The sequence below is a fragment of the Symphalangus syndactylus genome, chromosome Y (assembly GCF_028878055.3).
Source record: "Symphalangus syndactylus isolate Jambi chromosome Y, NHGRI_mSymSyn1-v2.1_pri, whole genome shotgun sequence".
NCBI lineage: Eukaryota > Metazoa > Chordata > Mammalia > Primates > Hylobatidae > Symphalangus > Symphalangus syndactylus.
Window position 1 is genome coordinate 18,363,539 of NC_072448.2, and position 14,018 is coordinate 18,377,556.

General features: G+C 44.5%; 1 long non-coding RNA gene across 1 annotated transcript; it reads left to right on the forward strand.

The window, feature by feature from the left end:
• Positions 1 to 780: 780 nt before the first annotated feature.
• On the forward strand, positions 781 to 12,980 carry LOC129476670 (uncharacterized). The gene is made up of 4 exons (XR_008655056.1): positions 781 to 863; positions 2,051 to 2,105; positions 2,603 to 2,690; positions 12,797 to 12,980. It is a non-coding gene; the product is annotated as an uncharacterized lncRNA (long non-coding RNA).
• The last annotated feature ends 1,038 nt before the right edge of the window (positions 12,981 to 14,018 follow it).

Genomic DNA, 14,018 nt, shown 5'->3' on the forward strand with positions numbered 1-14,018 from the left:
TGTGTGTGTGTGTGTGTGTGATTCTAAGTCGAATCTACTTAAAGAAATTTGGCTAACACACTTCAGCACTTCTTTTTATTTGAATCTCTCAATTATTTGGTGGCCAGTCTGTGTGGCTCCTCCTGGGATGTGAAGTTCCATGTTTTGTTTTTTTTGTTTGTTTGTTTTTCTGTTTTTGTTTTGTTTTGTTTTGTTTTGTTTTTTTCTGTGGATCCTGAATCCTCAGTGAATTGGGAGGTGGGCCAAGAGCTGCTGGCATCCAAATCACATCCCCTTGCAAAAAAGCACAATTCTGGAAAGAAGAGGAGCACAGCAGACCAAAAGATAAATTATCCTAGTGTTTTATTGTCCTGTGCCAACCCAGGGAAAGACATTAAAAGTTCTGTCTGCAAGTCCTCTTCAATTCACCTCTAATTCAGTTCCCAGCCCAACAGGTGCTTCCCATCATGAGGGGGCACTCCACAATCATCTTGGGATTTTATCGTGGGACATACAGAGTGAGCAGCAATAAGGTCATATGGGGTGAGGATACAATCTGGTGAGGGGTAGATGGGGTCCCACACATTCACCTCCAAAAAAATGAAGACAGATGATACAGAAGGTGGTTCCAACTCCATCTCCACATTCCCTTAATTGTACAAGCAGTTGACACCATGGCCCAGTGATCAGTTGGTAGCACTCCAAAGTGAAAGGAACATTTGGAGTGTAAATTGAAGCCATGGGATTGTCTCATGATCCTAGGGTAGGGTAGATGGGAGACAGCCTGAAGAAACCTCAAGCACAATCCCAGGAATAAAACACAAAATCCCTAAGAATCTAAAAGGATGTGCAGGTTTCCTCAGGCCTGCCTAGACGTTTTCAGGGTGAGTCTTTTTAAAACTTGCCGCTCTGTGATTTCTAGTTACAGCCCTCCTGTGTTCCCCAGGGTTGTTCTTTCCAAGGTGAGGCTTCCTGCAGAACCACACAGCCTCAGGCCCTACTGAGATGTGTGTTTCTGTGGGAGTGTTGCGACTGCTGGATGTCTGCATGTGTGTGTGTGGCATTATGTGTTTGTGTGTGTGTGTCCTAGTAAGTGAAATCTTCTAAAAGAATTGTGGCTAATACACTTCAGTGCTTCTTCTTCTTTTTTTTTTTAATCTCCCAACCTTTTAGTGTCCTGTCTTTGTGATTCTGCTTGGGTTGTGGGGATCTGCATTCTTTGTTTTTCTGTAGATCATTAATCTGCTCTGAAGTCGGAGGGGTGCTGAGTCCCGACAGTGCCCAGTTCACCTCCTCCTGCAAAACAAAAAAACAAGCAAACAAACAAACAAAAAACAATTGTCCTATGAAAAAGAGGAGCACACCACACCAACAAATGGAGATCTCCCATTGTCTCATTTTCCTGTGAATGACTGAAGGAGATACACTGGCAGTCCTCTCTGTAGGGACCCTTGAATTTACCTCAAATCCTTTTCCTAGGAAAGCAGGTGCTTCATGTTATGTAGGGGCACACCTCCGTCATATTGTGATTTCATCTGGGGACATTGAGTTTGAGAAGAATTAAAATCAGATAGGGGTGTGGATACAATCTCGAGGGGTGGTTGGGGTCCCTCAATATCACCTGCAAAAAAAATGAAGACACATGACAGAGAAGGTGCTTCCAACAGCATATCTGCATTCCCTTAATTGCACAAGCAGTTTACACCATTGCCCAGTGTTTATCTGGGAGTACTCCAACGTGCACGGAACATTTGGCATTCAAATTGAAGCCATCTTAGCAAACTTCCGATTTAAGAGCCTTCATCCCCAGATCCAAATGGGAGTGGAAAGGATTGTCGCTGGGTAGGATGTGGCCTCCACAAGTGCCTCTTCTTGGGCTGTCAGGCTCAACGACTTCCACACGTAATATTTCCCAGTTCACAGAGAATGACCCTCATGGCAATCCATTCCGTGAGTCTTTTATTCTAAATACTGTCACGTTTTAATGACTGGGCAGCTTTAAAGCTTTTAAGAGTGTAAATTCCCATTACAGCCATTAATAAGAAAACTTGTTCTCCCACTTCTATTGCAGGACTGCATAATTCCTGTAGGAAGAGAAGCAGGAAGCTGTGTCTGTCTTTTACCTGGTAATCTTCCCTCTGTTTCTTTTAGCCTGCATTGCCTTCACATTGTGGAGAGTCTCGCTCATTGAGCTGTTACTGGATGAGGCTGCCTCTTGCCACAGATTATACAGGTGCCAATGATTTCAGAGAGCAAGAGGGACATTGGGTAGGCTTGCTGCACTACAGATTATTGGACATTTTCACGTTTTTGGGGGCTGAGGTGGTTTGCACTTTGCAGGAGGCTTTTGGTCTTCCAACAAAAATCATTGAATATTTATTGGATCAAGGGCAGCTCAAGGCAGCTTAATCCCTCCGGTCGGCCTTGATTTCTCTTTGCTTTCCTGAAGCATCCATATAGCCCCTAAACAGCACCATTGGACACACTTTTCAGGCTTGCCATCATAATAGATGGACTCTGAGACAGTGTCTCAACCTCATCTCCTAACTTGAGTGGCCAGACCGAGGTTTGAGAACAATGCTCCACTTTGGACTTAACTTTATCGTCGTCCCTTCCTTTCCAGGAAAACCCCTGTGAGGCCCAGAATGAAGGGAAGCAGTTAGGTCAAGCGCCTGGCCATCTCTAACAACCACCATCCTCTGGGGTCTCAGGTATGATTCCCCATCTCTCACTAATACCCACCTCTGGGGTCTCAGGTATGATTCTATCACCCAGTGAAACTTTAACAACACAGCAGACTATATTCCAACTCCCATGGGACCCAATTCTTGCATACAGCCTCTTTCAGGAATGGAGTCAGAAAAGAAGTTTCCAGAGACCACCTCACAATATCAAAATACCTCTTCCTCCAGTGGAACTTGATTATGGAGATGTCTTGTAGAGCCCCTGAGGTTGAGACATTTAGGATTCCACAGTGGGTTTTCACAGGCAGCCTGTTTCCTGATAACAGAACATCTCTGCCTGTACCATTTTCTTCTGCTTAGGCAGGCTTACAGCTCTGAAAGCTGAGCACCTGAGCCTGCCTCACATATGCACATGAGCTAGTCTCAGGGCACAAGTCCTGATTGTAAGCTCTGGCTAGCATCACAGTGAATGCCACCATTGCTGAGCATCAATTCCCTGTCTTGGCCTAGAAGGAGAACTCCGTGGAGGTGTGTCAGCAGTAGACTCTCACCTGTCTTCTATGTGGGATCCATGAGATTGTCACATAATCCTAGGAGAGGGCAGACATTACCCAGCCTGAAGAAATGTCAGGCAGAACCCCAGAAATAAACCATGACATCCCTAATGACCCAAATAGACCTGTTGAATTATTCAAGCCTGCCTAGATGTTGTATGGGCAAATCTTTTTGAAATTTGCCCCATAGTGATTTCTAGGTACAACCTGCCTGTCTTCCCTGGCATTGCTGTCTCCCAGGTGGGACTATGTGCAGAAGCATGCAGCCTCAGGAGCTGCCAGGCTGTGTTTGTCTGTGAGAGTGTTGTGAGTGTTGCATATCTGCATGTGTTTGAGTCATTGTGTTTGTGTGTGTGTGTGTGTGCACTTGTGCACCTGTAAGGAGAGTCTGCTTAAAGGACTGTGGCTAACACACTTCATTTCCTCTTTTTTTTTTGAGTCTCCCAACCTTTTGGTGGCCTGTGTTGTGGGTTTTCTTAGGCTGTGAGGCTCCTTGTTCTTTATTTTTCTGTGGATCATGAATACACAGTAAATTGGGAGGGAGGTCCAGATCCGCTTGTATCCAAATCACCTCCCTCTGAAAAAAAGCCAGTCTTCTATAGAGAAGATGAGCACACCAACCATAAAATAGACATCTCATAGTGTTTCATTGTCCTGCAGGCAACCCAGAAAGAAACAATAGCAGTCCTGTATGGAGGGCCCCTGAATTTACCTCTAATTTGGTTCCCATCTGAGCAGGTGATTCAGGTCGTGAGGGGACACTCCTCTATCGTCTTGGGATTTCATCCTGGGAATGTGAGTGGCAATAAGTTAAGATAGGGATGAGGATGCAATCTGATGATAGGTGAATGGGGACCTGCAACATTACCTGCAAAAAAAAAAAAGAAAAGAAAAGACAGATAACACAGAAGTTGCTTCCAACTGCATCCCTGCATTTTCTTAATTGCACAAGCAGTCCACAGCAGGGCTTGGTATTCACGTGAGAGTACTTTAACATGCAAGGAATATTTGGTGTGCAAATTGGCGCCATCCTGGCAAACTTCCAATTTGAGGCCTTTTATTCTCAGAGAAAAATGTGTGTGGAATGGATTAATGCCAGTTGGGATGTGGCCTCCAGACTTGCCTGTTCTTTTTCTGACTTCCATATTTTTCATTGGCCTAAGGTTTCCTGGGTCTGGCTCAATGACTTCCACACTAAACACTTCCCAGTTCACAGAAAACGGCCCTCATGGGAATCCATTTTGTGAGTGTTTCCTTCTTAACACTGTCACATCTTAATGGTGGGGAAGTTGTGATACTTTTAAAATGATAACTTCCAGTTAGATATGCAAACTAGGAAACTTCTTCTCTCACTTTTATCAGGGGGATACATGATTCCTGTAGGATGAGAAGCAGACAGCTCTGTCTGGCCATTGCCTGGTAATCCAGCCTCTTTTTCATTTCTTCTGCATTGCCTTCTGATTGTGGAGGGGATCTTTCATTGGGCTGTTCCTGGATGGGACTGCCTCTCACCAGAGATTATTTAGTTGCCAGGAATTTCATAGAGAAAAAGGAACTTTGGGTAGACAGGCTGCACTGTAGGTCATCAGTCATTGTCTCCTTGTGAGTGTTGAGATTGTTTGCCCTTTGCAGGAGGATTTTGGGTCCTCTGACAGAAATCACTGAACATTGTTTGCACTCCAGCACAAGGCACCTCATTCTCTCAGGCGAGCCCTGATTTTTCTTTCCTTTCATGTGGAATTCACAGTGCCACTCAAAAGCATTACTGGACACCATTTTCAGGCTTCTCATCCCCACAAACGGCCTCTGAGACACAGTCTCAATGTCATCTGCACCTATGAGAGGCCAGTCAAAGGTGTGAGAACACTGCTCCACATTGACTTTCCTTTTATCATCATTCCTGCCTTTCCCAAAGAGCCCCTACAAGGACCAGTGTGATAGGAAGCTGTGAGGTCAAGAGACTGGCCATCTTTCACTGACACCCACCTCTGGGGTCTCAGGTATGATTCTATCACACAAAGAACCCTCAAAAGCACACCAGAATATATTACAATCCCCATGGGACTAGATTCTTGCACACAGCCTTTTTCAGGAATGGAGTCAGAAGAGCAGATCCAGCGACCACTTTGCAGTCTCAAAATGACACCTCCTCCATCAGGACTTGGCCACAGAGATGGCCTGAAGGGGCCCTGAGATCAATACCTTTACAGTCCTACGGTGGGTTTTCACAGGCAGCCTTTCTTCTGATACCAGGCTGGCTCTTCCTGTACCATTTTGCTCTGGCTTAGGCAGACTGACAGCTCTGACAGACAGGTGCACTAGTCTGCCACACAAATGCATATGCACCACTCTCAGGGCACTAGGCCTGATTGTGAGCTCTGGCTATTGTCACAATGAATGTGTTCATTGCCTAGAAACAATTCTCTGTGGTTTGGTGGAGAAGGAGACCTCAGTGGAGGCCTGTCAGCAGTGTACTGTTGCCTGTCTTCCTTGAGGGATGCATGGGATAGTCTCATGAACTTAGGAGAGGGAAGACATCAGCCAGCCTGTAGAAACATCAAGCAGAGCCCCATGAATAAACTGCAAAATTCTTAAGGATCCAAAAGTATCTACAGGGTTCCTTATTCTTTCCTAGACGTAGGGTGAGTCTTTTTGAAACTTGTCCCATGGTGATTACTAGTTACAGCCTGCCTCTGTTCCCCAGCTTTGCTATCTCCCAGATGGCTCTTCCTGTAGAATCATGCAGACTCAGGAGTTTCTGGGCTGTGTGTTTCTGTGGAAAGTTGGGAGTGTTGGATATCTGCGTGTGTGTGGCATTGTGTGTGTGTTTGTGTGTGTGTGTGAGAGAGACTGCATGTAGTGTCTGGTTAAAGGAAAGTGGTTAATGGACTTCAGTGCTTCTTTTTTTAAGTCTCCAAACCCTCCGGTTCCCTTTCTGTGTGGCTCTACTTGGGCTACAGGTCTCTGTGTTATTTATTTTTCTATGGATTATAAATTTGAAGTGAATTGGGAGGTGTGCCAAGACACACCAGCATCCAAATCACTTTCCCCTGCAAAAAAATCCACTCTTCTTGAAAGAACAGGAGGACCAAACAACAAAAAAACAGAAATCTCCCAGTATTTCATTGTCCTTCAGCTAACCCATGGAGAGATGCTAGAAATTCTGACTGCAGGACCTTTGCATTTACCTCCAACTTTCTTCATAGCCAAGCTGGTATTTACTTCATGACAGAGCACTTCATCATCTTGGGATTTCATCCTGTTAGTGTGAGCAGCAATAATGTCAGATAGGGGTGAGGATACAATCTGGTGAGGGGTGGATGGGGTCAGGCCCCTTCATCTGCAATAAAAAATGAAGACAGGTGACACAGAAGGTGCTTCAAACTCCATCCCCATATTCTCTTTATCACAGGATGAGCAGGAGGCAAAACCCTTCAGACACAGGATTAAAGAAGAAAGTTGCTTTATTTTGTTGGGAGCATCAGCAGGCTTGCCTCTTAAGAACCGAACTCCCTAAAGAAAGAGTACCTGGCTCTTTTAAGTGATTACAACTCTAAGGGGTTCAAAATGAAATTGTTGTGATAGGTGGAGATCTATGGATATCACATGTGGTTAGAGTTGGGGAGTTAATCTTTTTAAATTCAGGCCTGGTCGTCAGTGGCATCACCTCGTCTTATCACTGATTTCATTCCTATTGTTTTTCTGCTTTTACTTCCTCCTTATCTTCAGAGAATAGGAGAAAGAAAGAGTAATGGCCTCTCTCCTCAATCCCCCCTTTAAGAACCTCACTCACTAGTGGGAATTCTCACTCTCATCTTTACTACCCAGGTCTTCCTGCAAGATAGATTGATAGTGATTCATTTAATACACTTGTGCTGTGGTGATTTGATATACTAAGGTGGTAGAAATACAGCTAACCTACAAGAGATTAAATGCTGGCTTGGGAGAGCACCTGTGGACCTCGCTTTAGACTCAAATATTTACTCATAATCCAGTTCAGTTTCATTGATTCCTAGAGTTACATACTCTCCTGTTTTCCAACCAGGATCAAGCAGTTCTAATGTGTTATAACACCTCAGGATTGTTACTTCCTGGGCTGCATACATTGTACTGTGTGGCATTATACAAACAAGTCCCTTTTAAGATTCCAGTACATTCATAATAACTATAAAACAGAAAGACTGTTTTAACTTTTTGCCCTACCTCAGTCACTTGAAGAGTCCTAAGTCTGAGAAAGGTCAGCTGAAGTCCTTACTGTACAAATCCAAAATTTAAGCAAAATGAGTTACGATGAGTTTCCTCATGCTTCAGCCATGCCTGAACCAGTCAGTTTTTAGCTGTGACTGGAGCAGGGCTTGTCATCTTCTTCAAAGTCACCTTGCCAGTGTTGTCTAGGCTTAGTCTAGCCCCCCAGGTTTCATGTCCTGCAGGTATTACAGGACTTTGTTGGATCCAGGCTAGGATTTCCTCTACACTTATGGCTGTGGAAGTGGTCAATATGACGGTCTGGGATCCTTTCCACCTCTGGCCGCAACGGGGTTATGTTTCAGTCCTTGATCCACACCTGATAACCTGGGGAAAGAGGTGAACTGGGAGAATAACCTGATCGGCAACTCTTATTTACTCATGCTGAAGTTGTTTGTGTAATTTTCTCTAAATCCTGTAGCTGTCACTGGAACTCAATTTCACCTAGCTCTTGAGGAGTGCCTGGGAGTCCGCATAGTATGGTAGGGGTCCATTATATAATTTCATAAGGGGAATACTCTTTTCTTTTAGAAGGGGTACATGTCATCTTAAACAATACCACAGGGAGAGCTTGTAGTCACTTTTATCCTGTTTCTTGACAAACTTTCTCTAATTGTTCTTGATAGTCTGATTAATCTGCTACACCTTGCTGAAACTGTATGGTCGCTAAGCAGTATGTAGTTTCCTTGTGATCCCCAATACCTTTGCTGTCTTTTGTACCAAGTCAGCCACAAAAGCTGGCTTATTGTCTGAGCCAATTTGTAAGGGCAGTCCAAACCTAGGGATGAGATCTGAGAGAAGCACATAGGTTACTTCAGCAGCTTTCTCAGTTTGTGCTGGATAGGCCTATGGCCACCCAGAGCATCTACACACTAGAACTAGCAAATACTTGTTAACTTTACATTTGGGCATCTCGGTGAAGTCTACTTAGAGGTCTTCAAAGGGTGCTGCTCCATAAGTTGGTGTGCTGGGTGGGACAGTTGGACCTTGCCTAGCATTGTGGTATCAGTAGGTGACACATTGCTGCACCACCGTTTTGGCAAGGGCTGAGAGATGCAAGATGTATTACCAGCCTAACAACTTTTCACTTGACTGTTGGTCTACATGAGTGGTCTCTTGCAGAGCCAGGATGACTGGGGCTCCTAGCCATTGTGGCATGGATATTCTTCCATCCAATAATCAGATCCATCCCTCTTCTATCACCTGTCATCCCTCTGGGGAAATTCCTTCTTTTCTTTAGAATAAGTGGATACAAGGTCAAGTACTTGAGGGATCAGGGGTGCTGTGACTGATGCCCAGTAGAAGGTGGATGCTGTTTTCCAAGCTTCTGCATCAGCTCGGGAGTTCCCCAAGGCAATCAAAGTGGAAGCTTGCTGGTGTCCTCTGCAGTGTATGACTGCTCTCCTGATAGGTTGACGAAGCTACACCAGTCCACCTACAGCTCCCAGTCTACTGATGTCTAGTGATGGTCTTGGAGGTTGGCACTACTAAAATAAACTTTGTACAACACATATACACAGTTACGTTCAACTAGGCTCTCTGATACTGGGAGTTAGGTGGTGGGGTTGAAACTTCAATTTTCTTGCAGGTATCTTCACAGAGCAAGTTTTGGTACCTAGTTCTTCTAGCATTCATTAACCAATGATTTTTTTTTTTTTTTTTGTTATTCATCGAGGTCACCACAGCATGGGGAGCCTTTATGTTCAGGTTTTCCCGAGAGTTTATCCACTTTTTGTGAGGGCAGTGCAGTTTTCCAAGGCCCTCAAACATGGTGGCCAACGTTTAGAAACTCTGTGTAGCTGTTAGGAGAGGTAGGCTACTGGTCTTGGCCAGGGCCCAACGTCTGGGTTAAAATTCCAACTGCCATCAATTCTCTCTCTGACACATATAGTGTAAATGGCTTTGTCAGGTCAGACAGCCCCAGGGCTGGGGCTTATGTGAGCTTGTCTTTTAATTCATGAAAAGCTTGTTACTGTTGGGACTCCCATTCAGAAGGCTCTTTGTCATCCCATTTTGGTGACTTCATAAAGAGGCTTTGCATGTATTGCAAATATAGGTCCTAAGAATTATCTCACCTCACAGCTGGTCTTAGGCTCTGGTAGGTTGCAAATGGCCTGTTTCTTCCTGATGCCAGGTTGCACTTCACCTTGTCAGATAGTAAATCCCAGGTAACATATCTGTTGTCAACAGATCTGAGCTTTATTCTTGGACATCTTATATTCACATTCCTCCAGGTGCCATAGCAGGCTATCTGTTCCCTTGGCACAGTCAACTGCTGGGGGGTGCTGCCAGGAGTCCATCACAGTTCTGGAGCAACAAGCAGCATTGCAGAAGCTGGGTCCAAGTGTACTGAGTAGTGACACCTGACTCTGGATCCTCCCACTGAAAGGCAAAGAGTTTTTGGCTCTCAAGTTATAGTCTGATGCTAGAGAAAGTGTCCTTCAGCTGTACTCAGCTGGCAGCAACCTTAACAATGTGTATGGGTTATGTATCATTGGGTGTAAGGTCACTGTAGCTTGATTAACCAAGTGAAAGTCCTGTGCCGGCCTGTATTCTTTGGCCCCTGTCTTGGGAACAGACAGAAGGGGGGTGTTCCATGGAGACTCACAAGGGACTATAATTTCAAAGGCCCTGAGGTGCTTGAGATGGACTTGGATACCTTCAAGAACTCCTCTGGGGAACGGGTGCTGTTTTTGCATTAGCAGCTGGGCCCCAAGCTTAACTTCTATGAGTACTGTGGCCTAGCTGATTGCCAGCCCTGGAGAGTTGTCTTCTGCTCACACCTTTGGCCACCGCTTAGCCAGAGCTCATCCTATCTGTTGGCCTGGGTAAGTTAAGAAGAGTCTCTATTCCTCTTCCCAAATAACCATAAGCGCAGTGATGACTCCAATTCCAAGAAACTTTAGCTTTAAAGATCTGTGCTTTGTAAAAGATACGGTGGCTTTCAGCTTGCAGAGGTGAAGGTGAAGGCTTGGTACACAAAGGCACACCTTTCCATCATATGGCTGACCTCGTCTACCTCAGTGTACTGTTGCTCTTTCGGGGACATTTGTATCCTAGTTCTAGGCATCAAACAGGCTGCCAACGGAGTGGTTCTCCAGAGGTCTGGCATCCTTTCTTTTCTACTCTGGGTGGCTTAGGTGTATGTAGGCATTGCAAAAGCTCTGGCGCCCTGGGCTCAGGAGTTGGAGACCTTCCTTCTTGGTAAAGGCGGGAGGTCACTGGCACTATTTCTTCCCATGAGTCCTCTAATGTTGGGTCAGGACTTTAGGAGCTTATTCTCCTTAGTGGGTGGGTTGGGATTTTTCCTTGGCTGTCTGGCTCTTTGCTACTAGTACTACTGCTGCCTGTCCTCTTAACCACTGTGGGGGTTCTAAAACCAGCTGTAACCAAGTGCCTATGTACAGAAACTGGTCGAGTATCCTGGTTTACCAGTTACCTTGACCACTACTTTGAAACAGGGGACCTATATAGGCTCATTTCTGATGGCCAACCCACTTCAAATCTTCAAAAATTTATTTATAGAAGCAGAAATATTTAAATGCAACACTGGACAATAAACAAAAAGTTGGAATGCCAATGACAGCAGAGACTCTCTCTTGCAATTTACATTTCTCTGAATTAGCACGGTTAGTTTAGAAATCACAGATGTAATTATAATTGCTAATCCAATTCTATGGCTCATTAGTGGGAATGAGACATGTTTAGCTTTATTGGAAGAAAGTGCCTGAATTAGTATTTTGCCTACTTCTACCCATGAAGATGGTATAGTAAACTGAATATTACTACAGGAATAAGAGTCACAGAAAACTAGTATTAGAAAATATTTTCCTAAACTATAAAAATACTAAAAACATGCTTAAAAGTATTTTGTACCATAATCATCATGAACATCCAGTACTTTTCTAATCAGTTTTCTATGATTCATTCTGATTCAATGTTTATTTACCTTCAAGTTTTGTTCTAGTATCAGATGCCAGACCGTCTATCTCACACAAAGTTTTAAGTTTTAAGTTTTCCACCCATCTTCCTCCTGAGTCAAAACAACACTCACACCACAAGAAGGAAAGGGTAAACTTGTAACTTAATCATCTCACTCATCTCAAACTCAAGCAAGCACTCATGTTCAATTTCATGTTTGCAAACAAGTCAAGACAAATCAAAATCAATACTGAGACCAAAGTACTGATTGCAAACATGTCAAGCCAATTCAAAATTAATACCAAATTCCTGACAAGAGCACACCTTGGTTTATCAGGCCACACTTCCACTCAAATGCAGTGGCAAGTTCTCAGGACCAGTCCTAACATATTTCAGATGCCCTGGTTTTCAGTCACTGCATCGATCCTTTGTAGGTTCCTGCCATGAACTGATCTGAAGAGGCATTCCATCAGGGCAAATGCCTACCTGATAGTGCTCCCAGGATTTGCATCACTCAAGCTGGCCAGAGTCCCCTGCAGGTATATATCTCAGGGCAGGCTTAAGAAGCCTGAGGAGCTGCCTCGACCTTCCATTTATCAACTCATCTCCAGGTCAGGGGACCAAAACATATCAGGAGGAGCCACAGACAAAACCCTTGAGACACCAGAATAAAGAAAAAAGTCACTTTATTTGGCCAGGAGCATTGACAGAATCATTCCTCAAACCAAACTCCCTGAAAAAAAAAAGTTCCTGGCCCGTTTAAGGGCTTACAACTCTAAGGGCTTCCACTTGAAACGGTCATGATAGGTTGATATCTACAGAGAGCATACGTGGTTAGAGTGGGGGTTGGGGATTAATCTTTTAACCTCAGGCCTGGTCATCAGTGGCACCAGATGATCTTGCCACTGATATCATCTCTGTTGTTTACCAGCTTTTACTTCCTCCTTCTCTTCAGAGCCAGGAGACAGTAAGAAAAATGGTCTCTCTCCTCAGCTTAATTGTACAAGCATCCCACACAATGGCCCACTGTTCAGGTGGGCATATTCTAACCTGCAAGAAATACTTGGAGTGCAAATTTGGGCCATCCTGGCAAACTCCCAAACTGAGGGCTTTCAAACATGGAACCAAATGAGAGTGGAATGGATTGATGCTGGGTGGAATTTGGCCTGCACACTTCTCTATTCTCTTCCTGACTTCCATTTTCCTCATTGGCCTAGGGTTTCCTGGGTCTTACTCAATGGTTCCACACTAAAGCTTTCCCAGTCATGGAGAAGGATTCTCATGGGAATACATCGTACAAGTGATTTTTCTAAACAGTGTCATGTTTCAATAACTGAGCAGCTTTGATACTTTTAAAACAGTAAATTCCCATTACAGCCACCAACAAGGAAACTGTTGTTCTTCTTCTATCAGAGACCTGCCTGATTTTAGTAGGACGAGAAGTAGCCAGCAGTGTATGGATTTTGCCTGGTATTCCAGCCTCTGCTTTATTTCATCTGAACAGCCTTCGAATTGTGGAAGGACTCTTTCACTGGGCCGTTGCTGGATGAGACTGCATCTTGCCACAGATTATTTAGCTGCCTGGGATTTCAGAGAGAAAAAGGGACTACAGGTAGGCTAGCTGTGCTCTGGCATGTGAGTGGTTGTCTCATTGTGGGGGCTGAGGTTGTTTGCACTTTGCAGTGGGCTATTTGGTTCTCTGACAGGAACCATTGAACATTTCTTGGACTCCAGGACAAGGCAGATTGTTTTCTCAAGTGAGGCTTGATTTTTCTTTCCTTTCATGGGGAATCCACAGTCACCATGAACTACACTACTGGAAACCCATTTTCAGGCTGGCCATCACAATGGATGGCCACTGAGATGCTGTCTCCACTTAATCTGCACCTGTGAAAGGCAAGTCCAATGTGTGAGAACATTTCTGCACCTTGGACTTGCCTTTGGCATCATTTCGATATTTTTCAGAAAGGTCCTGTGAGGCCCAGGATGAAGGGCAGCAGTAAGGTAAAGGGCCTGGCCATCTTTCACTGACACCCACATCTGGGGTCTCAGGTATGCTTCTATAACCCAAAGAACATGCAACAACACAGCAGAATATATTCCAATCCCCATGGGACCTGATTCTTGAAAACAGCCTCTTTTGGGACTTCATTCATTTTTCTCTGCTTAGGTAGGGTGACAGTTCTGATAGCTTGGCACCCAAGCCTGTTTCACAAATGTGCATGTGCTAGTTGATGGCTTCAGGCCAGATAGTGAGCTCTGGATAGTGTCACAATAAATAGTCAACGTTCCTTAGAGACAAGTCCCTGGGCTTGGCAGAGATAGAAACCTCCATGGAGATGCGTCAATGGTGGACTCTCACCTTTCTTCTCTGTGGGATCCATGGAATGTTCTCGACATCCTAGGGGAGGGCAGATGTTAGACACCCTGAAGAAATGTTAAGCAGACATTAAATCACTAAATCGCTAAGGATGTAAATGGATCTGCAGGAATTCTCTAGCCTGTCTAGAGGATGTATGTGTGAAACTTTTTGAAACTTAGGCCACTCTGATTTCCAGGTACAGCCCTCATGTGTTCCCTAGTATTGCTCTCTCCCAGTTGAGGCTTCCTGCAGAATCATGAAGCCTCAGGTGCT